Genomic DNA, 25,365 nt, shown 5'->3' with positions numbered 1-25,365 from the left:
CCCTTGATCCTGCGAGGAGGGCAGCTGAGCTGCAAAACCACTGCCCCCCACCCTGCTGCAGTAGCTGAGCAACAGGAGATACACCCCCCTCCTCTGGGAACAGGGTGTATGCTTGGCAAAATCCCCTCTTCTCAGGGCTTGTGTGTTTGAAACTCTTCCAAGAGGTATCCAAGCATGGGAGTTACAGTATGTATCCATAACACTGATCCATCAAAGACAGTATACACCTTGCAGAGACAAGGTGATGTCTCCGCAACGTGCTCAGACCTAATGCGCTGTGGGGTGATGTAAGGCAACAGAGGATTTCTTTGGGCTGGGACATCAGATGTTCATTCTGAAATCCAGGGTTCAACTGCGTTTGTTACATTTGTGTTTGCACAAAGTCATAAAAACCATCCAGCCTTTAACAGCATAACTACCAGTTCAGCTCTGAAACTGGAACCAGGGGCCTGTCCATTACTGCTACAAGCAATACCAAATTAATCTTGTGCAATTCTGTGATGTGCTCAGCCAACATGCTTGCAGGAATCTCTGATGGAAAGCTGGGAGGGAAGTAACGAAAAGCAGTCAAAGGAAGCTGGGTTGGATCTATTCCCTTGACAGGAAAGCTAAGACCAGTCAATTTTTTTTTTGCAGGAGAGTTTATGAATGATTATAAATTATTTTTTTTCTTGGTTTGGAAGGAGTCAAGACTACTGCTGAAGGACTCCTGTGAAGGTAGGATCACCCTTTCCATAGCTCAGCTGAAGTAATGGGAAAAATGAAGGAGAGCATGAAAATAAACTAATGTTCCCAAGCATAGGTTTATCCAGGTGTGCTTATGAGTCACATAATATTATAATCCAGGTTCCTGCTGGACATCCTCCTGGAGCCTGGCAATATCCTCACACACAAAGATATTCAAATCCCATTCAAAACTACTCTAGTTGAGTCAGCTCAAAATTCCCTGGGACCAGGCTCTTACTCTTTTTTTTGTCCCAGCAGGTAGGGATGGCCTCAGTTCCTGTTTGCACCAGTGGCCACCCCATTCCCTCCCCTGCCTGCACACATCAGCATCCCGGCAGGTGGGGAAACGTGGTGTACAATCTGATGCATTGCATCTTTGTTGGGAGTTCCTGGGAGGCAGCAGCCATGCATAAGCTGAATATCTCTTCTTTCCCACAGGACTGCAAAATACATTCTGTATTGGGATAAATGCGAGAAAGGAGGAAGTGTGAAAGTTGTCCATGTCAGTGCATGCTTTGGCTTTCCTTGGGGATCCTTGGAATCACCAAGGTTTGCTAAAGGGTTTCTGCCTGGGACAGCAAAAGCCATCTGGGTGTTTAAATCATTCCCTCTCACCCAAGATGCATCTCTTTGTGTCTTCTTTCCCCCTGGGCTTGCTGGGTTTAGAACAGGCATTGCTACACTCTTTGCTCCAGTCTCTCCCTTCCTGTCACTAGCTTGGGTTGGACACCTGGTAGGGGAGCCAAGAGGTGGCCATGGCATGGGGCTGTGTGATGGTGGCTTGTGTGATAAGGCCAGGGGCCGGGACACCCATCTCACATCCTTGGATGCCTCAGGGAAAAACTCCCTGCCCCTGTGCCCTTCTGGCATCATCCCACTTAGTGCAGGTGGCAGGCCAGGCTGGCTTCATCCCTGCTGCCTTAGGCTAGCTGCTTTTGCAGTCTGTCCCTTAATTACTTTTGCCGACTGGATTTATTACGGGGGGCTAGTGAGGGGATTGTTGGCACATGTGTGGGTGTTTCTTAAGCTGGAGAGGGTGCACTGTCTCCTTGCTTATGCTACAGCAGAAGAAACAACTCTATGACCTTTCTGGTGAGTGCTTTGAGGGGGATTTCCACTTCTACAGTAACAGCAGCAGGTGCAAAATGTTTTTGTCAACAATAATGAAAATAGTAGTGGGGAGGAAGGAAGCCATGGGGACCACAAATAGTGCTTTGCCCAGGAGCCCAGACTTTCTGAGGAGGCAAAGGCTCTTCAAATGAGCTTTTTTTTCTCTGTGTGGCAGCTTTAAATAACTCAGCAAAGGCACAGAAAACCCTATCAAAGCTTGGTGTATTACTTTTTGATGAGTAGCTGATGGTAGGTTGCTCCTTTGGGCTAGTTCTGCTCTCAGTTGCACACCCATGGTCTAAATAATTCAGTAGCAGCTAAAAGGTGTGTTGCCAAGCTTCTTGCCACTGCAGCTCCAAGCAGTGCCCAGCCTCCTTGGTGAATTTGTGACCAGAGCTAATTTTGGACTGGTGTCAGAAGGTGAAAAGTCAGTGGAAATAGCTCCTTGTTTTATACAGGCTAGTATTGGTGTAGAGACAGTGGAGAGGAGTCCAAGTCACTGATTTTATTTTAATTTTGTAAGGAGCACACCTCTCAGACCTCAGTGTTGTAGCTGTTCTCTGGAGAACACGATAGTGCCTGCTGTGGTACTGCCTTCATTCCCTCCACTCTTCTGAGGTATGGTTTCTCAGCTGATTTACACAACTCACCCTGCCCTCTAAAGTCAGGGCCTTTGTATATGTTTCTCCAGACTGTTTCTTAGGAGAAGGTGAACTTTTAAGGTGTCCAAACCCAGGCAGCAGGATGGGGATTTGCCGAGGTGCTGCATTATTAACCCCTCACAGTTTCTGCCCTGAAACATGGGAGAGCAGCAGGAAGTTGGGTGGGTGCTGTGTGCCCGTTTAAAGATGTTATCTCTCACAGTCAAGGTTGTCAAGTTTCAGTTTTCAGTAGTATTTTTACTCTCAGGCAATTTTTTTTTTTTTTTTTAAGTACTTAAAAAAAACTGCATCACACAAGTCACTGTAACATTTTAAAGGCCATTTTTTGTTCCTGTTGCACACGACAAGGCACAGGTCTGTCAGATCCAGCAGCTGGGATACTTTTCTCAGCTCTCTTGAGGGCAAGAAAATACAGACATACAAATAGGGGTGTGGGCTTGTTTCTGGTGCAAGCCCTTGAGAGCTGATGGCTGTTAAAGCATATTTTTGTGCCTGGGGTGGGGTCAGTCTCAATGCCCTGGGAGGCTGTGTCACGCTCCCAGGTGGTCGTGGCATTTGTATGTACATTCAGCCACCTGAGTATCTGTGGGGCTTCTGCAGCCCAGCCTAGCTCCTTCTGCCTTCATTTTTGTTTTCCATTTGGCTTCCCTGCACATCTTTGGTTCCTTTAGCCAGGTTTCAGCCGTTTCACACAGGCACTGTGTGATTCCTGCAGCTGGAGTTTGCCTCATATCCCTTCCAATCTGGTCCTCCCTTACCCCTCCTCCCTGGCTGCCTTCCTGCCCTCTGCCCCCACCAGTCTGTAGGGTTCTGCCAACCCCCATGCCCCACCCTCCAATTTTGCCCTGTTGTACGATTTGGTGCTTTCATCCTCTCATAAGCAGGCTCCAGCAGTGCTCTGTAGGGAATCTGTAGGGAATACTTTGATCCTGTACTACCCTTGGGCCAAAGCTTTGGACTAAGTGAACTTAGTGGACATTCTGTGGACACTTTATGGACATTTTATGGACATTTTGCAGGGCTGGTAATAAGGAAATGATATATGTGTATTTTTCAAAGGAAGTGGTGGTTAATTAGGATGTATTGGATAAGCATGACATAAATGGTGTGGGATAAAGAGTGGAGAATGTGCTGCTTTCAGCTGGGGTAGAGTTGATTTTCTTCATAGTATCAGGAGGAGTCTATATTTTGGATTTTGAGCCAGAACTGCCCATTGTGCCAGCTAAGCCTTTTTGCCTCCACTGGACAGCCATGCAATGGAAGAGGATAGAGCAATTCACACAGATTACATAAAACATGGTGTGGGGCTTTTCCCTGCCCCAAAACACCACCGTGCTCCTCCCAATGTGGCTCATGGAACATGAGCTGGGGGCTGTGCACCCACCCACCACCCTCCATGGGCCTTTGGGGTGCTGCATCTCCCCGTGGGGTGCTGTGGCACTGTGCACAGCCACAGCCCTGCTGGCAGGAGGGCAGAGAACCCTGCAGATGATGCTGTTCAAATGTCTTTCCCTAAAAACCATTTCCCTGAAGGCTTCCGCTGCCCCGGCACACGCGGTGTGACTCATCCTGGTATTTGCACTTTTTGCAGCTTCCTTTGGCATTTGCCATACTTTGCTGGAGAAAATGAGATAATTCCTGTTTTGCTGGAAGGCCTTACAGTGTCATGGAATTTTGGGAGAATATTGCTACTCTGGTGACTGCTGTTTGGAGACACGAGTTTCTTGGTAAGATAAACTTTGTGAACATTTGATGTTTATTGGTAGAGGAAAATTTACAGGAAAAGTGTAAATGAGCACAAGCAAAGCTGATACAAGGCCTCTTCTTGGGCATTTCAAAGGGTTCTTCTAAAATGAATTATATAAAATTAATTACATAAAATAATAGAATCTCCTGAGGTTGAAGGCACCCACCAGGATCATCAAAATCCAACTCCTGGACCTGGACCTGCACAGGTCAGCCCCAAGAGTCACACCATGTGCCTGACAACATGGTCCAAACACTCCTTGAGCTCTGTCAGGCTGGTGCTGTGACCACTTCCCTGGGAGCCTGTTCCAGTGCTCAGCCATCCTCTGGGTGAAGAACCTTTCCCTGATTCTCAGCCTAAACCTTCCCTGACACAGCTTCCTGCCACTCCCATTGGTCCTGTCACTGGTCACCACAGAGAGGACATCACTGCCTGACTCTGCTTCCCCTCACAAGGAAGCTGTAGACCATGATAAGGTTTCCCCTCAGCCTCCTCTTCTCCAGGCTGAACAGACCAAGTGACCTCAGCTCCTCCTCACAGGGCTTCCCCTCAAGGCCTTTCTACACAGAATGAATAGCTCTAAAATTAATTGTGTGGCACTTAGGGACATGGTTCAGTGATGGGCTTGGCAGTGTTAGATTAATGGCTGGACTTGATGATCTAGGAGTAAATGATTCTATGACTAAAATATAAATGCAAGCTTTCTGAAAAAAAAAGAAAAAAAGAAAAAAAAGAGAAAAGAAAATTGAAATATCAGTTTAGAATCAGTTACCCAGAGATCAACAACCCACTCTGTCATGCCTGCCATGCCTGGTGCCTCTGCGGAGTCTGGTCACCCTCATGCCCTGTGCCAAGCTGAATACACCTTCCCTTGGGGAATGCACCCAAACATCCCAGCCAGCTCCTGCCACAGCTGGAGAGCCAATGTGGTGGAGCCAAACACTGACTGGCACGGCAACTGGTAAAAGCTGGGGAGTTCACGACACTGTGACAGCAGGGCTTCCTTCTCACAGTCAAGTGGCCACCTCTGCTGAAGTTATCCTCACCTGAGCTTGTTCATTTTATGGTTTTATTCTTTCGGGTTCCAGATGGGATAAAAGAAAACCAAAACCAGAGCAGCTCAATAAACAGTAGGGAATTAACATTTACAGCAAGTCCATATTTATTCATGGAAATCTGGTTAACTGGGTTCTAAATAGTTTTACTTAAATCTCTGAAGTTTCTGTCTGAATAAGGTCTTTAAAAGCAGACAGATGATACTAAATTAAGTTCACTGCAGGCTTAGCTGCAGGAACAAGTTATCCCATCCCACTGATCCACTCTGCAGCAAATGCTAATTTGAGGTAACATAGCCTTGATGAAGGAAAAAAAGGGGATTAGCTAAAGGAACATCCCAGCAAGTCAGGATGATGCAATTTTTATTTAGATGCTTTAATTAACCAGACACCATCTTCTTGTGTCAAAACGCTTCTCTCTGCTCTGTGGGACTCAGAGCATTCAGGTGCAGGACAGCAGTATCTGAAGCCACTTCATCAGAATTACTACCCCTCTCTCTCTCTGTGCACATAATCACCACAGTCCTGCCAAGCTAAAACAATGTCCCAGCTGAGTCACTTCAGGTGAAGCCAACAGGATGTGCACTGGCTTCCCTTCCCTTGGCAGCAGCACAAACATCCCCAGCGGCAGGCCAGGAGCTGGTGTCTGTGGCCAGATGCATGCTGTCTGGCAGCGGCTGGCACCCCCTAGGCAAGAGGTGCTTTTTCTCCTCCTGTGCTAAATGACACACAATGCCAAACCATTCAATTGCCTTGCAAAAGAAAGCCTGGTCTCAGCAGGCACAAAGCTGCCAGGGTTATTTTGGTCCTCCTTTGGATGTTTCTTCATGTGCTAACTTGAAGTAAGTTGTTACAAAGATAGGCTTCAGCATCAAAGAGCAGTGTGAGGAAGAGCAAGCTGCCTGCCCCAAGCCAGCTGGCCCCAATGCAAGAGGGGAAGGTCATCAGGTATGGCTCCAAAGCCCCGAGATGGATCTGTACCCTGATAGAGAACAAGGATGGAGGAAAAGTGTGCTTGAGGGTTTCTAGAGAAGGGCTGTCATGGGATCTGGGGAAGGATGTCCTGCCCAGCACCTCTGCTGTTTTTTCCAGTGGCTTTTGTTGATCTGGAGACAAGAACATGACTTTTCCCTTAGAGCTACAACAGCTCTCACATTGTATATCCCTTAATATGTGCTAAGAGACTCCTCAAGTTCCTTGTTAGGACAGAGACAGCAATGACATCCTCCAGGATATCCCCACATCAGCTCAGATGCTGGGGTGCCTCTGCATCAGGGGTGCAGAGCCTGAATGGCCATACCCTGATGTCCAGAGGGCTCAGGCTGTGAGAACTGCTGTAACTCACAAGCCAATTGCATTTTTCCTAGACACCGCTCCTTGAAGCAAACCAGGTCTGTTTGGCCAAAGCTCAGGTTACCCTTCTGAATGCTGTGTCTGTTGGAAAACAGTGGGAGCCCTATATTTTGGAAGGGCAAATCATTTGCTTGAATAAAAATTTGTTCCAAATTTATGCCGAAAATTTTATCTGCTTGATAAAGTTTGTATGCATTGATTGAGGCCAGTTCTTCTAGATTTTTGGCAGAGGCCAAACTGATGGAGACCTTCCTCTTAGTAATGCCCATGGCCTTCAGCTTCCTTTGACCATCTTTTACACGCTCCTTATTGTAGCAGCAGCACCTTTCACAGTCCTTCATTCAGGCAATAATGTCCTTCAGCTGACAATCTTCACACCTTCTTATGCATCCAGAAAATGCCAGGAGCTGCTTTTGCCACAGTGTTACCCTGCAAACTCACACTGGATTGTTTCTCCAATGGGAACCCCACACTGTCTATCATCACTGCTTTCCAGAATCCAGGGCAGAGCCTGCCCTCCTTGTTCCCAAGCTGCCTATCTTCATGCTTACAAAAAACCCAGTATAAATACTTTGTCAACTTTAAAAAAAAAAATGAAATAGTATTCCTCTTTGACTCCATTTCTATTTAAAATTCTGCCAAACTGGGTGTCTCCTGCAAATACAGATGCAGTTACTGTCAGATGGGCAGTACTGCCCAACAGAATTGAGCTCAATTCCATTTTTGTCACAATTGGGCAGCAGTTTTGCAAAGGTCCAACCACATCTTCTGCTGAGACTGCACCCTCATTCTGCTTTTGTATATCTCTGGTAGGTGTTTCTGCTCTGCTTGGAGTGAAACTCCTTTCTTCATTGCTTTCCCTGACTTAGTAAATATGTACTCAGTGCCATGACATTGTTCTTTGGGCTTGGGCTGTTTCCAGATGATTAATTATTACAGCCATGAGGTAGTTTTTACAACAGGAGGACGGGGATGTGCGTCAGATTGCTGGCCTGAATGGACCGGTATCCTGTCTCCAAGATTTGGACAAGCACTTGGACAAGATTATGGGAGCCAGGGCAAGTGAATTTGCCTTGCCAGCGTGAATTTGTCCTTGGTAAATCCCCCTGCCATTTGCTAATCAGCATTTTGAAGAGTTTGTGTCTCTTCAAGACACAATCCTGATACGGTCAAGAACTGGAGGTTGTATCCAAATGATTATTTAATCCCAATGGACATAGCTTGTAAAAATGGGTGCTCTGATATTCCCTGGCAATGAGTTTCTTCATCCAGATATATGTTGCGTAATAAAACACTGCTCTTCTACTTCTTCAGAGCAATTGCCTGATAATTTACCATAAAACAAGCATTCTGATTTTGTCAGATATACATGCTAGGAAAGTGATGGCATGCCCTCTATGTTCACATTTCCTAGAAAAACGCATTCACGTGGTTTGGGCACCTGTTAAATCTCAGTTACCTGGACAAACACATTAGCAAGTGGCAGCGTTCAGTGACGCTCTCTGGGCACACATTGCTGGTGCCACCTCTGCAGGAGCCCAGGTGAGACCTACAACATTTGGGTTTGCCGTGTCCCTGGGTTGCCAAATGGAGACACGCAGTTGCCGTTCCTCAGCGGTGCTCCCAGAGAAGAGCGGTCAGGGAGAGTGAGCTGGCATGAGCAGTGCTTTCAAACTTGAGCAGCCAAGCACGACCCACTGTGTAACCCATCCCTGCTGCTTCAGGAAGCATTCTGGAGCTGCCTGCCACTGTGCTCCTGACCACAGGCTACGGCACTCTGCAAAGAGACAGTGCATGCGAATGTCTTCCACATCTCTATTTCCAGCCATGCAGAGAAAAAAATGCCCATTGTTTGCAACTAACAAACCTGTATTTGAGGGGTTTTTGAAAAGCTTTTCCTTCAGACCACTGTCTGTTTTTCACTGAGGAGTGTTACTTTTTTTCAAAGAGGAAGCAGGTGCTTAGAAAGGATTTGTTTTTGCAGTGAGGGGAAATTGCAGCGTGCTTGGCTGTAGTTCGGCTCAGCTTTGCCTGGTCCAGAAAGCCCCACGCTCAGCAGAGCTGTGTGTCTGAGCATCCCTCCCAGCCTGTGGGGAGCAGCAGCCAGCACCCCCTTCCCCTGGCAGCCCAGGCATCCACACAAGCTCACACCTGTCCTACATGTGCCTGTCCTCAGTCTGTCCCCACTGTGAGAAGGGCAGCAGACTCTCTTTACCTTTTACTGCTTGATAAAAAGGAGATATAAGAGAAATTTCTGTGGTGACAAAATAGGCCTGGAAACAAGTGTCGCTGTCACTCAGGGGCTGGACATGGCATCCTGTACTTGGGGAGTCTCACAAGCTTTAGCCACAAGCCTAGATTTGACAGGGATGGGAAGGGGGAGGAGAGGAAGGTAGTACTGACTTGTTTCTCTGTCCTTCTCTTTGGCTACCCTTTCTTTCCTACTTGAGTGAAGGTGGCCACTGGGTTGAGAAGCTTTTGAGCAGGATTTACTAACTGCTATGTCACCTGCTTCTCCACAAACCTGGCAGAATCCAATTTTTTTCTTATTATTCACAGGCTTTTCAAAGAAATAAACACAGGTAATCCGTTTTAACCAGAGATCTATTTCACCTCACTGCCTCACCAACACTTTGACCATTTCAGAGCAGTTGTGGATGAAATGCTGTTTCATTACACAGGGATTGCTCACAAACGTGGGGAGAGGTCCCACTATCCACCCTCACCTTCCAGGGCAGTGGTTTGCATGTGTGCAGAGCCAGGGTGGCCACGATGCCTGTGCCCAGAGGGATGCTCCGTGTGGCCTTGGGAGCAGGCAGTGAGCAGGAGCATGCTGAACAGCAGCTGATTCCCAGGCTGTCTGCTGACAGGTGGCCCTCGGGGCAAGGCCAGCACAGGGTTGAGGAGCAGGGCCTTGCCCCCTCTCGGCACCCCATGTCTGGCACTGCTCAGTGCAGGGGCTGCCTGGCCATGGCACGGGACAGGCACAGCCTGCTAACCCTCCTTCCCCTCCAGTAGCCCTTTTCACAGGCCTGCTGAATGGAAGAGGGGAGAGAAAAGAAACAGGAACCTCTCTTTGGAATCACATCATCCCAAAACTGAGAGAAGAAGTGAAAGTTAAATAAAAGGGATTGGTTCTAGTAAAGGCTGTTGAACTTCCTGACCTCACAGTGAGCAGTTCCCATGCTACAGTCTGTGGAGGCATAGCTTGATCCAGTGCAACAGTTTCAGCTTCATATTTCCTGTCACTGTTTTGTATTAATTACCACCTGGCATTATATGAAACATTCTCTTTGGTGTCTTCTAATGTAGAGGGAAATCTCAGATTACATCTAGAGTGAAATCTAGCAAAAAAAGTATTAAAATCTCAGTTTCTGAGTTACAAGGGAAGCATCAGATGAAGGTAGGTGCAGCTTTCTACACCCACTGTGGTTAGTATGACATATCACATACTTATCCTAGCCCAGAAAAGAAACAGCACCTTGACTACTTTTTGGTGCCTGCATCTCTCAAAAAACTCTGGCACAGTACAAGTGTGGGTCTGATCTTCAGACGAGTGGTTCATACAATTTTCACTTGTGAAGGCTGAGAGCAGCATAGTAGGAACTCATACCCAGGAGGACTTTCAAAAGTGGGTGGGTGGTAAGGTTGAATGGCAAGTCAGGAAGATTTCAGCACCAACTCTAGTGCAAATCTAGCTTGAAATCCTATTAAAACACTAGGAAGACAACATGTTAGCAGGCATCCGTGACCTCACAGGTAAGTCCAGTCACTTGCCAACTCTGTTCCAGCATGAAAAGGACCCTGATATTTCCTCTTGTTTCATCACTGCATGTGTGAGATGTGGTCAAAAACCAAGTTTGATCAAAAGAGGTAACCTTTTTTTTTTCAGATTGCAAAAAGGAAAAAATGGGATAACCACAAGCATTGTTCTGTAGTGTATATGACTAATCTGTGAAAGATGTACAGAGTTACAGTTTCCATGGGAAAATAGATGAAAACTATGGCATGCTCCCCCACACCTTCCACAAAGTAAAGCTTCATTGTGATCCAGGGCTCAAAAAACAGTGTCTCCTCTCAGAGAGACTCAGGATAAAGAGTTTCTTGAATTATCATTGAAACGTACTGTACTGAGCATTTGATAAGCTTCCCATCCTCAGGATGATATTCGCATCTGTTGCTCTAGGAATAAGAAAACATTTCATATTTCTTAGACAAAACTAGGCTAAGATGGAATTATAGCTGGGAGCAGATTAATAAACTCCAAGTAAAACATATTACAGGACTGTTGCAATTATCTATCAAAACAAAGTATTTAAAAACCCTAGAAAAATCAGGTCTGCAGGTAAATTTAAATGGAAATGTAAACTCATGAACACAAAGAGACATAGGCAACCAAGCACAGTAGGGATGATGGTGCCTCTGTGAGCATGGTGTCAGTCCAATTCCACAACTTTAGGGCAGCACCTCATGGGATACATCTTGCTTCATCTGCTGTGTGTTCAGCTGAGGGCCCTGGGGCCTTGTTCTTAAACAGTTTTACCACTTGAATGAAAGTATATGTGAAAAACGGTGCAGATTTGTTTTCATTAGGTATAGTTATTATCCTGGAACTCTTTGCCCTTAGTTGGTATAGACATTAGAGTATGTCAGTCCAAAACCCTAAATTTATTATTAGTTCTATAAAAGGTCATAACACCATAAGACCCTGCCTTACCCTATCTTTAGCTTTCCAAGCATACTGCCACATTGACTTTTTATAAATTTATAAAGCAGTTATATCCTCTCTTCATTTTAAAAAGCAGTTCTGTCCTCCTGATATTCATGGGAAGTTAGACACCAAATCTCTTATTTTCTGATTTCCAGACCCAGCTTACAACTGGTTAGGTGACATGCCTAGTTATGGCTCCCTCACCCAAATACCTACTCTTGGCTGTAGTTGCCAAAAGCAATTCCACCTAATTCATACCTAAGCATACATAAGCAGACATCCCCCAGTTCTGCCTGCTGGCTTAGGAATAGCCTTTAACCCTCACACAGAGATTTCTTTAAACTCAAGCCTGTAAATAAACTACTTTGAGGTTGGAGTTTCGTGTCATTTCTAGGTCAGACAGAAAAATGCTTCTAATAGCAATAAAAAACTCCCCACCCTCCTTTCATTTCAGCTAAGTTTAAAAGATATCTCATCCACATGGTTCATGTAAAAAACCTCTCACTCCCTCTCTCAAGTGGTTTGATGGGGTTTTACATTTCTGTCTGATCTGCAGGGATTTTTTGTTGGCACGTACATAGCGCCTGCTGTCCCTGGGGCAGGTAAGCAGAGCTGCTTCTTGACTCTTGGGCTTCGCTTCAGCTCCTTTCTTAGAAAGTACAAGCCATGCAGAAAACCTCGCTGAAAAGTCACGGCATGCCTTAGAAAGTGAGAAACCTGCTCTTGGGCAGGGCCCGAAAGTCTGCCTGTTATCACCACGCTCTGAAAGCTCGGGGGCGATGGAGCTCCCCGCAGCCCTTGGGAGGCAGTGGGTGGATGCAGGGGTGGCAGAACATCCCAGTCCCACCCTCTGGCCTCCTGTGGCTTCACGGCAAGCAGTTAGTGAGTAACCACCATGCAGTTTAATCTCATACTATGTTATGCAGCAGAGACAGTTTAAAAATAGGTTTCTTGGTGGCAGCCCTAGCTTCCCATCCCCTGACGTATGTCCGAGTCTGGCTGTGGCCGTCATGGAGGCAAGAGCTTTGCTCAGTAGAACATGAACTGAGCAAATTTTTCTAACTAGTTTCTGCTGATACTTTGAAGGCTGACAGTGAAGTTGCTGCTGTGGATTTGTTTCGCCTGTATTCTGGAATTGAAATTTGTCTCTAACAAAAGGGTAGAGGGAAGAAGAAACACTGGGACCTGCACTACTGCAAGCTCTTTGACAGAGTGGATTTAGATGCAAAGTAGGTGTGCCATGGCGTGGACCAGAGTATACAGAAATGAGTGTGGCACTGATGAGCAGAGACAGCCCCTGCAGCAACAAAACTCCTCTCCAAGACTCCTCAGATGAGATGTAAGGAAGAATCAGGTATGGCTGCCCTGAGGTGGGGGTGTTTCCATCCCCCTCTCCACCAAAGCATTTTTACCATTTCTGTTTTCAGGCTGTGCTGCTCAAACTTTTGCAGAAAGCAAGTTACTGCCCCATAGCCCAAGGTTGTCTTTCTGTTCCCCAGCAGGCTGAGAGATCATCCCTGCAATGCATGTCTCCGTGGGAAGGGTGTCAGAGAGTACTTCTGCCATGTGAGTGTGAGACTACCCCGAGACTACCCCACCTGCATACACCAAAACCAGTATACACTTTGGAAAAAACTGAACTTTGCATCAGATTGACTTGAATTTGATGATTTAATGAGAACAACTCATAGACACCGCCTGTTCTTTCTATCTTCTGTATCACATAAAGGTTTGCAGATGGTTTATGAGATGTTATGGTCTGTGCTCTGACAGCTGCAAGATGTTCAGGTTGTTTATAGAGACTAGAAGAGAACAAATTCAGCCTTGGCCCCTTCCCCACCTACATGTGAAGCTATATGTGGAACAAAGTGTCTAATGTTTGCACTGAGCTTCACTTCCACTTGCAGAGCTGAAGACATGAGGAAACAAGAGCAGAAGACTGCAGGACCTGAATACAATCGCAGACGTTAGCTTGAGGCTTCTTTCAACACCCTGCTCTGCAATACAGCTTTAATCTTTTCACTGTTATTCTGATCAATACTTCTTTCTGATACAATCTTACTGGGGAGAAAAGGTGCTTCCTGAGGGGACCTACAGCTGTGCATCCAAAACAGACACACTAGAGTGTCTGTAACTTCAACATGACAGGGAAAAACTTTGCTCTGCCAACACCAGCCCTTCTCAGGCTTGTCATCACTTGGCAATTTTTGGTGTTCAGACATGCTGCTGACAGAAATTGTGTGAGTTGCTTAAACAGGAGAATCTGTGTTCTGGATAATGCCAGTGAATCATCACCAAACTTCTGGGAAAAAAGGGTTTTTATCAAGGTTAGCCAACAGAGCTGCAAAGTCACCTACCACAGAGAAAAATGTTACATTTAAAGCAGCAGAGGGGAAAAGTCTTGGCTAAGTAAGGGAAAGGCTTAAGAATTGACACTACTCTCTGAGAGAAGGGATAACTATCATGTGCACTTTTATTTGCTGTGAAATAAATTAGACACACCAAGCAGTAGCATTTACAGAGAATTCTGCCTGGTCCTGCAACAGCTATGAAACCCAAGACTACCGGAAAAGCAAAATCTGCTCAGTGTGTGTTGAAGGGACTGCTCCAAGCTGCTGTCTCTGATGGGTCAGCCTTCCCCTGCCACAAGCTGTGCCAAAAGCTGACACTGCACTGTGAAGGTTGGTGTGGCTGAGGAGCTTCATCTACAGCTGGAAATACGACCTAGCTGACTGAAGTAACAGCAGGGACATCCGAAGGCTCGTGTTTCATCCTCCCAGAAGAGGTGCTTTGGTGATCAGGAGCCTGCCAACAGGCTGTCTTGCTCTGAAGGGGGTTCCTCACCACACAATGGGACATGTGACTAGGCAGAAAGCCTGGGGAGAAATCTCACTCTTGGATTAAAGGGAAAAGCGATTTTCACAGGTTCCAGGAATTAATGGTGAATGGTAAGATCAGCTAGGTTGATTTTTGTGAGCATTATGTTAAGGACATCTGAGAGTAGCAAAATGTGATTGAAGACACATCAAAAGAGTGGATTGCTCAGGATTTTCTAAGGGACACAGCTTCTCTTGGGACTCTGACAACAAAATAAATATGAATTGCAACAGACCAGGACCCCATCTGACTCCAGAACAACTGAAAGGAATCTTGAACCACGGAGGTCAGAGATACATTTCAGGGCGCTCTATGGCTGAAGTGATGAAAAATTGTTACACTTAAGAGACTGCAGAGCACAACACCACTGCCCAAGCAAGGAATCATGCTGCAGAGATCAGGAATGGCATAACAGGCAACGAGCTAAGGTCTAAAGCTTTGCCTTTGTGGGTTCTTAACTCAAAACAAGTGCAAGTCCTGGATTCTGGGAAAAGAATGGGTGGGAAGAAAGAGGAGAGGAAGAGGAGGATTTAAAATCTAACCCAAGGAAATCCTATGTTCTTGTTGTAAGTTAAAAGCATAAAAATATACAGTCACTATAGGCACAAAGGCATTAATCTTTGTTATTTGACCGGGGAGGCCCAGAAATTCAGATGCACAAGGTTCCTGTTTCTGTGTCATAGCGAATATTGCTATGAAGCATGGATATTTTGTTCATTTTGGCACTGAGCAGATGGCAAGAACCTGGAAGGGATTCAAACAACAGTAGACATGATTTAGGAGACACTGGAAGAACTGGCTTGAGAAGCAAGCAAACAAATGTAAAATGGAATGAGAAATGTGCTAGAGCTCTTTAGATAGTATAAAACCACTGAGAGAGGAACTATTTTGTTTTACAGAACAGAATATAAACAAAATGAAAGTGCCATGAGTAACAAAGAGCTCTGAAAAATTAACACTAGCTGGTCTCACTGCCCTGATTTAAGTTACCAATCCTTTTTCTTGCATCTCAGTTTTGACAGGGGCAGCAGCAAGACAGGCAGTGCAGCCTCCCCTCCACTGGCAGCCCACTGCACGGTGGATTTAAATCTTCACCTTTTCCAGGCTAGAGGTGCACCCCAAACTTGGGTGACCTTGGGTGGCCAGTGCAGGTCTGCTGCCATTGTTCCTGCCCCATTATCTCCAGCAGTGCAAGGATAAAGTGGAAACAATGGTTGGCAATTTCCACAGCTACCCCAGCAAGAGCTTCTTGTTGCTGTGATTAAACCTCAGCAGCAGGTTCTCTGTGAGGATCTTCAGTAAATCTGTATGGGGGTGAGGTAATAAAAGCAAACACCTTGATCTGGTGCCCCACACCAGAACCCCCCTTTTGAGAACTACGCACTGTACACAACTCCACTTACTCCTTACAGCTGCCTGGCCAGCAGCTGCTGGGCACTGCTTTCCTCTTTGGCCGTACTACCTGCAGTGCATCAACAGACCAGGGAGCCCCAAGGACTTCAGATCATCTCCCCCACTCTTTCACAAGCCCTGCACACCGCAGAAGAGAGAACCAGCAGCAGGGGTGGGCTCCCTCTTCAGAGAAGCCCACTCCTCGAACTCCTGAGTGCCAGCTTTTATCACCTTCCTGACTAGCACATGCACAGAGAGGTGGCAGCATGTCGAGCATCCTTGCAGCTCGACCCCCTCCCTTTCCAGCACTCATCCCTCTTTCTAAAGCAGGCATGAAGTTGCAGATGCCCATACTGAGCCCATGCAAAATATTTCAGCCCATTCACATCAGAGCTTTTCTGTGAGGCATGGCTTGCTCCCAGCTGGTGGCCCTTTGTGGGATGCTCACGGCTGCAAGTGACCAGAGGGGTGCTTTGCCCCCAGTGGGATGCCTGCCCTTGCGCCCATGCATTACCACCCCCATGCACTCAAGCACCAGTGCATTCATGCACCTGCACACCCATGAACCCACCTTCCCATGCACCATGAATCCATGTGCCCGGGAAGCCGCAGCAGCTCCTGCCAGCGCTGCAGCAGTGCTGTTTGCTGCCTCCATGCAGTGGCCATGGCAACTGTTGTTGTGCAATGAAGTGTTGCCAGGATCCAGGCCAGGAGCAGAGCTTCGTAAAGGAAATGAAAAATAAAAAAAATAAAATCAAACCATGGAAAGGCATGATGTCCAGCCAATGAAATCCAAGTACCCTCTCTGCCTGGCGTCACACACACTTTTCCACACTGGCTGCCTGCAGCCCAGCCTTGCTGCTGCTGACCAGCAGATGAAGAGTCACTGCTCAAACCAGTGCATGCAGTTGTTTGTGCTACTGTGTTCTCCTTTTCTTCCAGGTGTAATTAAGAACAAATTGTATCTACCACCCATCTAGTTGTTCTTTAAAGTGGTTCAGACAATGAAGCACACCTTACCAAGCAGCTAAGCCAGCAGAACAGGCTACCTACGGCAGGGTACCATGCTGCAGCAGCTTAAATACTTGTTCTTTTGACCCAGAATTGTTTGCATTTGCTTTGCTGAAAATCCTTTTGTTGAAAGAAGAAGTGTTTTTAAAAGTGCCAGAGCTTGAAGGTCTCTAGGTTTGTCTCCATGAGGGGCAAATTCACCAAAGGCACAGGAGGCCTGGGTGCAGGGAGGCCTGAGCCCTTTCTGTGCCAGCCAGTTCAGATGCAGGAACCTCATCCCTGCTATGGTGAACCTTTGCCAGGCCAGATGTGTCCCAAACAAGGATATGAGAAGTACACTGCTCCCTGCAGAGCTGCAATTCAGCTGGGTTTTGCCTGGGTGATTTCTGAATGCTTCTCATTGCATAACAGGACAGAAGGAAAGACAGGCAGTGGACAGGGAAACTGTCACATATTTTTTTCAAAAAATAGAGGGTGAAAAAGCAGAAACAGAGGTGAAGGAGCAGGTATTAACTGCCAGCCTTTAATCCCTGGATTTCACAAGGGTATCTCACCTCTGCAGCCTGTAGCCCTTGCCAGGCTGGCCTGCCAGAAAGCGAGTTTGAGAGAATGAGAGGGAAATGGAGAAGGAAGGCTGTTTTCTAAACAAGGGAAGGGGAAATTGCCTCTGTCCCCAGACAGAGTGGAAAGATGAGGAAATGCTATGTTTGCACTGGGCAATTTCTGTTTTTCTCTCAGGGTTTTCAATCAACACTAGCCTTGGTAACTGGTGTCTGTGAGCTAAACACTCTGAGACAACAATGCTGTGAGAAGAAAAAAAAACCACTAATGGAGCTTTAAACTACTTGTAAAAAGTACCTGGTGGGTGTTGTTTCCCTGCCGCTACTTTCAGTCACTGTAGAACCTAAAGTGTCCCGTCTCAGTGTGAGCTCAGGAGAGCCCACAGCTCCAAGGTAGCGCTCAGAGCTGCTTTCCCCCTCAGCGAAACCTCGCGGCTTCCCTGGCAGGATCCGCCGGGACAGCCTCAGCCTGCGGGGGCCGGGCAGCAGCCAAGGTGGCTAATGGTCTCCAGGAGATGTTAGCCGCCTTCTGTCACGCCTGGGACAGGGGCAGGAGCTTCGGGTGAAAGCTGTCACCCCTTCAAATGTATAAATGCATGTTTATTTAAACAGGGACTCCTCCATGGAGCTGCAGGAAGGCACTTGAGGCTCGGAGCAGAAGCACTCGCGTGTTTGGGCTGACATCTAGTGTCGGCGCCTTTCCTCCCAGCGTGTCTGCGGGGATCTGGAAGGAAGAATGAAGAGGACTTTTCTTGTGATTAGTACTTTTAATCTGGTCAGAGACCTGAGCCATAAACCCGCGAATATTTTTGCTCCCTTAAAGACCGAATTAAATAATCATAGAACACTCAAAAGTGGAAATAAATATTGTTAAGGAAACTTCTCTGCCGTAGATTTCCTGCAGCAGAGTGTCAGGAGTCTGACTTCAGCAGGGGGGAAACATTGGATAATTGAGTGGTACAGCAAGAGGAACAACTCAACCTGGGTGGCCACAGAGAGGGACCACAAACAAAGGAACTTCTGAGCTTTTATACCCTTACAGTCTATGTACCTGTTCCAATGGTTATTTTCAGGTCTGGGGTCTTCCAGTTGTTCACTAGCTGCACAGGTATCACACTGTGTCACCTTTCACCTGTGTTTTTCTGGTTTTGAATTAGTTCTGTTCTGACCTGTCCACATGGTACAGTCAGAAAAAATGAAATTGTAGCAGGCATTTTACCTGAAGCTGCAGAAACCGTCTTCAGGCTTACAAATATGTGAAGGAAGAGGAAAATGTGTTTGTGCCCTACTTTCCCCACAAAAGTGGGAGGGATTCTTGTGCAAGAAGAGTCCCTAGGTCCTGTTGGTCAAAGTCCAGAGTGTTTATGCAGGAGCTGGCTTTGCTAAAAGGGTCAGATAGAGTCAAGGAGCAGATTTTATCATCCTGACAGAGCAGGCATCCTGCCATTGAAGCTTCCCCAGGAAGTTTCCTGTTGCTGTTTAACCTTTAAATATGTGTTCTTTCTTGTCAGATTTCCCATCAGATATCCCATTTCAGACAGCCAGGGAATTCATACTTAAGTTCAGATGGTGCAGGAATTCTTGTGGGACCATAAACTGTTTGCTCTGTACACACACTTGAACTTCAGAATGTACACAGAGATACTTTATATTAAACTTTGGCCCATTTAATGACAAAATAGTCCCTGATATTGCTTTAGTTATAGTATATTTTACTTTATTATAGTAAATACAGTTATAGTATATTTTAGCATTCAAATATAGGCAAATACACATTTATGGCCACTGTTTATGTTTAATACAGACCGTTTCTTTATCTTCGTGTCCACATTGCTGCCATCACACCGCATGCAGTCTGCCTCCCCATCATAAAACCAAATTAGCAGAGAGCTGATCTTGGCATGTAGAAACAGCCACTGAAAACAAATCTCTGGAGAGGAGCAAGTCTATCACCAACCTCTGCAGTTACTGAAGGCATCCTTTAGTGCTAGGTTTCCTCCTGGCACAGCCAGGATGCTAAGGGGTTTGGCTGGTGGATCCTATAGGGAGAAAATGGTCTGACATAGCACAAATAGTATACATCAAGGGTAGTAGTAAGGGTTTGGGGTTTCATAACCCTCTTCTATGATACCAAGGCCATCATAGCTCTTGAAGAATTGGAGTTTTCTTCCAGAAGCCTTATTCCTGAGACAGCTGCTGCTGGAGGTACCCACTTGGGCAAACACTGCCTCTGCCATGGCAAACCGCAGCAGAAGGGGCTGTTTTGAGACCATACCTCAATTATTAATGATGTGTTGGCTCAAAAGAAAAAACCAAAACCCTCTTCTCTTTTACAATTTTTTATTCTTTTAGAGTGACTGCTGTAAAGCATTAGTGGTTTCACATTTAATAAAACCATGTAATGCTTTTGTTTTGAGGAAAGGCATACTAGCAGCTGCACAAGGGCCACATAAAAAAACTATTTTGGATGAGTAATCATGAGTTTCTGCCTATGAGCTATCCAGAATGAAACTTTGTTCAGAGGCTGATGCTTCTCTTGTCTTCTTCAGAAGAGTTTTTTCCAAGCTACTCTGGTCAGTATCCCACAGATGAAGTTGCCCAGTCCAGTGTTTTGGCTGCTTGGAAGTGCTGACTTGCTTCCAGGACACTTTTGAGTCTCACCTTTTGGCTAGTGGCAGCAGTACTGTGCCACCCACTGACAGCTTTCTAAGGAAAATGTCTCACACTGGGGTATGAGCAGCATTTACCTTTCAGTTTCTTTGGCTTCAGATGTGCTTCAAGTGGCATCAGAAGGAAAATCTTTAACGGCTCATGCAATGTATCTTTCATTACTATTCATCCAGTGTCCTGCTGATGGATGCTCATGCCCCACATTTTAAAATAACATGCTTGTAATTCGTATTTAGAAAGTAATGGTCCAATCCACCGCTTTTGGGTGATTCCTGTGGCATATTCCACCATGGCAGCAGTGCTGTGCTGGTAAGGACTGAATGAGCAGGGAGTGGTAGCCCATGGCACTCCCAAGGGATGTGCCTGGCCCCTGTGCAATGCTAGCTACCAAAGGAGAACAGAAATTGGAAATCACCTTCCCAGCCTACCAGAGCCATGAAGGATGCTGGAGATGCTGGGCACAAGAAAGTGCCTGGGGAATGGTGCAGTGACTGTCAAGGGCAACATGAACTGCCAGCACTCAGATGAGAGGAAACCACATCAGAGGGACTCAAGCTGGTGTCAGCCACAGTGACACTGACTCTTTCCCCCAAGGAAGGGAGTGGATAACTCCAGTCTGTGCACAGAGCATGGACAACATGTCAGCACGGGCTGTGCTTCCACAGCCAAGGACCACCTCCTGCATCTGGGTCTCACACCCAGCTGTGGGGACCTCAGTACTTCTCCAGTCCAGCCAGGGTGGACACAGTTTGAGATGCTCCCTTAAAGCACGTTGTAAATCCCTGCCTGCAGTACTGGAAATATTCTTGTTTTTCCTGAGACTCTGCTGCCTCTGAGCTGGTGCAACCATTTCCAGCTTATGGAGGAAACTGCAGCTGTGGGGGAGTATAACAAAATAAGCCAAGCTCCAAATGAGCAGAGCAAACAATCTCTTAACCTTATTTCTTGGAAAAAAAGATATCCATTTCAAATGTTTCTTGCACCTGCTAAATGCATTAGCAATGGTGTTGTATCCTGAACGAGGAGTCCTGATGAAAGAAAAATAGCTTCTTTGTTGTGATCTGGTGTGCCTGTGACAGCCATTCAGGAGATGATTTGCAGCTCTGTGCTGGAAGCTGGACAGCCACACTCAGTGCTCACATGGTTGCTCTCCATCGTTTCCAAACTTCCTTGAAAGAGCTGAGCACTTTGCCACCTATTTTCTCTTTCAAAAAACATCAGAATGAGGTTTTGCATGTGTTGACCATGCCAAGGGAAATAAGTCCTTCTTGGGAATTGGAGGCAGAGGGCCACTGGCCCTGGAGGTTATTACAGGGTGTCCAGTTCCAGCAGCTGACAGCACTGAGGAAATCTCAGACGTTTTTTGCTGCCATGCCATGGATTAACACATCAGGATAATGTAAGAAAGAAAAACACAGAAAATGTGAGAGCCATGTGCTATTAAAACAGACTGGTCAAAGAGCTTGGTTGGTGTCAGCCTGCCCCAGGGTCCTGGTGCTGGAGGAACTGCCCATTCAGTTCAGGCCACCAGCTGCCTCTGCTCTGCCTATGTGGCCTTAGCCACGCTTTTCCATGCTTCTCTGCATGGGAGGTGGCCAGGGGCTAACAGGATGCAGTCCAGAACACAATACCACAGTCCTGTCGGCCCTGAACAGTGGCCATTTTTTTTCAAATAAGTTTTCATTTAAAAAACATGGGGAGATGTGCGGGGGGGCGGGAGGGGGGTGTGGACTGACTACTTCTGACACAGTATATCAGAGGAAAGAGTTGTGGCCTGCAGCACTCACAGGCACAGCACAGGGTTCCCTGGAAACGAGGAGAGAATGACCTTCGGGAACAGGAACTACTTTGTCATGCCTTTCTGTGGTGCCTACTTAAAGTGGCAGCGAGAGCACATAATTTTGTCAAGAGGGATGTGCAATTTGTTTTGGTGATAAAAAAGGAAGGATGACAAAGAAAAGTTTCCAGTGGCTATCTTGAGCAGGGGACAGGACACATTTTTCACCTGCTTCTCTGCTGGTGGTCAGCGTGGTGCCTTCCAGCCCATCCCACCCCTTCCTGCCCTGTGTCAGCCTCAGGGAACAGTATGGGGAAACAAGAAGTGATTTGGCTTCATGACAACCTTCCTTGCTCCCTGATGTTGGAGCTGACGTTAGAGGGCCACCAGAAGAAAAGCACCTCTCAGAAAGATTGCAAAGCACTGTGACTTCTGCAATCCCCTGGGATGATGGTTGCCCAAGAAGAAGTAAGCCTTCCTAATGCTTGTTTCTCTTCATTTCAGGTAATCAGAGCTTTCTTCTCCAAGAAAACCATAAAACTACCTACAGCTTTAATTTCTCTAAATCATTCCAGCTGAAGGGAGCACTCAAGAGCAGCCCAGTGCGGTGTCCAGTCACTCAGGCAAAAGGGGCAACAGCGTGCATGTACAGATGTGCTTCACACATGCTCCCCCTTTGCTTGTTTGCCAGTGTCCAGGTGGGCTTATCTGGGCTAGAAGGAAAGCTGTGCCGCCAGAGGATGTGTAAAACAGCAGGACAAGCAGGATCCTCTTGGCTGGAGGCAAGGAGGCCTCTCTGCAGGCTGGAGATGGCCCCTGGAGTCCAGAGTCATTTACAAAAGAAGGAGGAAAGGAAAGCCGAGGTTCTTCAGGCTTTCAGGTTTTTTGTCTTCAGGTTTTTCTTTTCAGGTTTTCTCCTGGCAGCATGACTGTTGCTTTCTAGAAAAGGTGAGATTGATTAAAAACATATTGACTTCAGGATGTCCATGTGAAGAGAAAAGAGTTTTTATATAGTACTAAATAGGAGCCTCCACTCTGGGGATTTATTTCAGGGAAAAGAAAGGTATGATTTCACTCAAGTCTCTGGTAAGGGCCTTGATAGAGAGCAGAAGAATGTCAAATGACAAACTGTCTTCACTACTGGAACTGGAAGATGTGATTATAAATCTCAGAACTGTGGACAAGAGCAGTAATACAAAGCCACAAAGTCAAGGTACCAGAAATAGGATGCAGATGTGGTATAGTGAATTAAGGGCAGACTAAACATCTTATCTGCAGCATCCAGATCCCATTGAAATCCTGCTAAAGTCTGCTTTGACTTGCAGTAAGAGATAATGAGGACAGAAATCAAGGGGTTTTGTCTCAAACAGACCACTGAGTACTCAGATGGAAAAATCAGATCAGATACCCCAGGGCTAAGGATGGTTCTAGCTCCTGTCCTCAGATGAAAGGTTCCTGCCATCACTGAGACCAGCTCCTGCCATAAGTAATAGGATTTCCCAACCTGAGCACACAGCTAGTGAGAGAAAGTAATGCTGGTCCTGATGCCAAGATATGACCTTGCCTTCCTATTGGGAAGGACGTCACCCCTGGTGCTTAGACAGGGATGGGACTTGACTTGTAAGAAAATCTGATGCAGATAAGGCATTGCTTGAGAAGTTGTAGTTTGTTGATGGAGAAACACCTAAAGCTGGGAAACAGATATGTGGTTATTTCTTTACCCAGAACAGTGGTTAGGTTGTAAAACAGCTGTCTCGTCTCTGTGGGAGCCAATTCCCTAGAGGTGACTCAGCAGTCAGCAAGATGAGAACCAGATATTTGCAGTTTCTGAAAAATGGACAAAACTGATACTTTAAACTGTGTCCTCCAGGTGAGGATTTCAACCTCCAGCATAGCCTTACTAATGAATAAGATACAGTAATGAAAAGCCAGGACTGATGAGATCAAAAATATGAAAGCCAAGACAGACAATTTGCAGTGGCACACCAAAAATGTGAGAGCAACTGTAGGCAGCAAACTCTCTGCAGCACAGGGCATGCTTGCTGCAGGCAGCCAGCTTTTGGCACCTAACTATAAATATTCTCAGGTTAGCTTAAATAATTACTGCCAGAATAAAGGCCTGTTTCTTTGTTAGTTCATGACGCAAGCCTGGCTCCCTCAGATTTTAAGCACTAATGTCAAAAGTTAAAGCTGAACTCCCTATAACCTCTGCACTAAAAAGGATGTCAAATGCCAAATATTTTTGAGTTTTAAAATGACATTTTATGCTAGACCTGGATAGTTTACTTTGTAGATTTACTAAGTTCAAGCCAATGTTTTAAGTCTCTTTGTGCTCCATGTAGAAATCTAGCAAAAAGATCAAACATAGAATATATTTTATTCTTGGAAAGTAGTTACTGGAGCACTGATTTGCCAGATATTTTAACCTCTCAAATTACATTTCATTAAATTTTATTTAATGGGAAAATATGAAACCCAAATACTTTGCCTGAATAGGTCTACATTTGACTAGCACTAGATGGCTGTAAGATTGTGCAAGATTGTTAGACTTTTATCTCATACTTTCATCTTTTAAGGCTGATGCTCAAACAAGATCATACCCTGACAGGAACTGCTGTGCAAGGAGCTGGTGGATGTGCAGAATACCCTGTTGTTTTCTCGGAGGAGCCACTGGCATATGAATGGATGTGTTTGAATTCAAGTCTTGAGGAACATGTTAGTGTCACTGCACAGCAGGATTAGTAACACCTACTTTATTTGGTTGATTATAGTTTTATTTTTTACACTAAATAAATGAATTGATCTTGATCAACCTGCTTAGCTTGCCACTCACACCATTACATGTTGACCCCTGTTTCTAAAATAGCAGTCAAGTCCTTCACCACAGTCCCCCACCATGGGAGAAATGACCACAGAGCAGAGATGAAGTAGAATATACAGTATCCAGGTGCTTAGGACTGACTATCTGGTTTTGCTATCTAGCAAACTTATCTTCTCTGATTTTGACAGAAAAATACATTGCACAAGGTTTCCTCAATGAGATAAAACTCCTGTGTTACAGAACACCGATGTTCAGACAAGCACAGTCTTGAGCTAATTAAATAGTAATGTTGCAGAGATGTGAGTTATAAATATTGGGGAAATAGTGGTGTTGGTGGAGATGGGTTGATACCCAAACAAAACTCAGATTCTTTGGAAGGGGTAAAGATTGGTTTCAGTCCGAGAAAATGACACCCTCCCCTTGAGCTGCACAGTCCTGTGCTCAGGCTGACACATAATGAGGTGAGGGAGGAGGTGGTCTTGTGTCACATGCCACTATCAGCTGGTGCAGGCTACCCAGTGTTTCTTGACTTGAGGTCCTCTGTATCTTTCAGTGACAGAGGTTCCCTGTGTAGTGAGTTGAAGCCCACTGGTGAACGGTTTGTTTTTCTTAACTGCCTTCACTACTGCTAGGAAGTAATTCATAACCCTCCATGCCTCTGCAGGGTTCAAGTCAAAATTGTTATTCAAACCCACACCAGCTATATGAAACATGCTTTTCCTTAGGGGCCTCTTTTGGGAGCTTATTTGAAGGGGTATTTGCATCCTCTCCTTCCCACTTCAGGCGTGCAGATGTGCAGCCTGTCCCTCTAGGCAGCAGCTGGCTGATATAGGGGGCTGACATCAGGCAGCACTGACTGTGTTCACTCCTGTTGGAGACATATTCCCCCTGCT

General features: G+C 46.0%; 1 long non-coding RNA gene across 2 annotated transcripts; it reads left to right on the top strand.

The window, feature by feature from the left end:
- Window positions 1-1,070: 1,070 nt before the first annotated feature.
- LOC107203018 lies at window positions 1,071-14,850 on the top strand. Of its 2 annotated transcripts, XR_004497138.1 has the most exons (5): window positions 1,071-1,275; window positions 2,360-2,454; window positions 4,090-4,225; window positions 12,451-12,718; window positions 12,864-14,850. It is a non-coding gene; the product is annotated as an uncharacterized LOC107203018 (long non-coding RNA). The 2 variants fall into 2 exon arrangements; XR_004497137.1 differs by lacking the exons at window positions 1,071-1,275; window positions 2,360-2,454; window positions 4,090-4,225 and having other exon boundaries at window positions 12,325-12,718.
- Window positions 14,851-25,365: the final 10,515 nt, after the last annotated feature.

This window comes from Parus major, chromosome 4 (genome assembly GCF_001522545.3).
Source record: "Parus major isolate Abel chromosome 4, Parus_major1.1, whole genome shotgun sequence".
NCBI classification, from domain to species: domain Eukaryota; kingdom Metazoa; phylum Chordata; class Aves; order Passeriformes; family Paridae; genus Parus; species Parus major.
This window is presented reverse-complemented; position numbering and strand designations above follow the sequence as displayed.